Below are 696 nucleotides of genomic sequence, written 5' to 3' on the forward strand. Positions count from 1 at the left end.
TTAGTACTTAATCTATCGGTCTCTTTTTGCCGAACCGCTAAGTTACGGGGACGTAAACACACCAGCATCGGTTGTCAAGCGATGTTGGGGAGACAAACACAGACACACACATATATATATATACATATACATATATACGACGTGTTTCTTTCAGTTTCCATCTACCAAATCCACTCACAAGGCTTTGGTCAGCCCGAAGCTATAGTAGAAGACCCTTACCCAAGGTGCCACGCAGTGGGACTGAACCCGGAACCATGTGGTTCGTAAGCAAGCTACTTACCACACAGCCACTCCTACGCCTGGACAGCTTTGAGTAAAAACAGTGCATGTATGTATGCATACATATCCATGTTGCTGTAAGTATGCACATAGCTGTGTATCATGTGCATTGCTCAATGTGTGGAGACAAGGAATGGGGTTAATGAGCTGAGAGAAATTTAGCTAATTGTTGCTTTAATTATGCAAATTACTGGACAGTGAAAACTGTAGTGAAGAAGTGGCTCAAAGAACAGTCAACAGAATTTTACGGGGACAGGGATACATGCTCTCATTCTAAGGTGGAACATTGCTATTGAGAGAAACGGTGACTATGTTGAGAAGTAGGGATGTGATCCACAGAGGACCAGCTTCATTTTGATGTATGATACATGTTCCTATGTTGGTAATTATACCTGTCCTAAACAAAATGGCATTACC

Source organism: Octopus bimaculoides, chromosome 28, assembly GCF_001194135.2.
Source record: "Octopus bimaculoides isolate UCB-OBI-ISO-001 chromosome 28, ASM119413v2, whole genome shotgun sequence".
In the NCBI taxonomy this organism is placed as follows: Eukaryota; Metazoa; Mollusca; class Cephalopoda; order Octopoda; family Octopodidae; genus Octopus; species Octopus bimaculoides.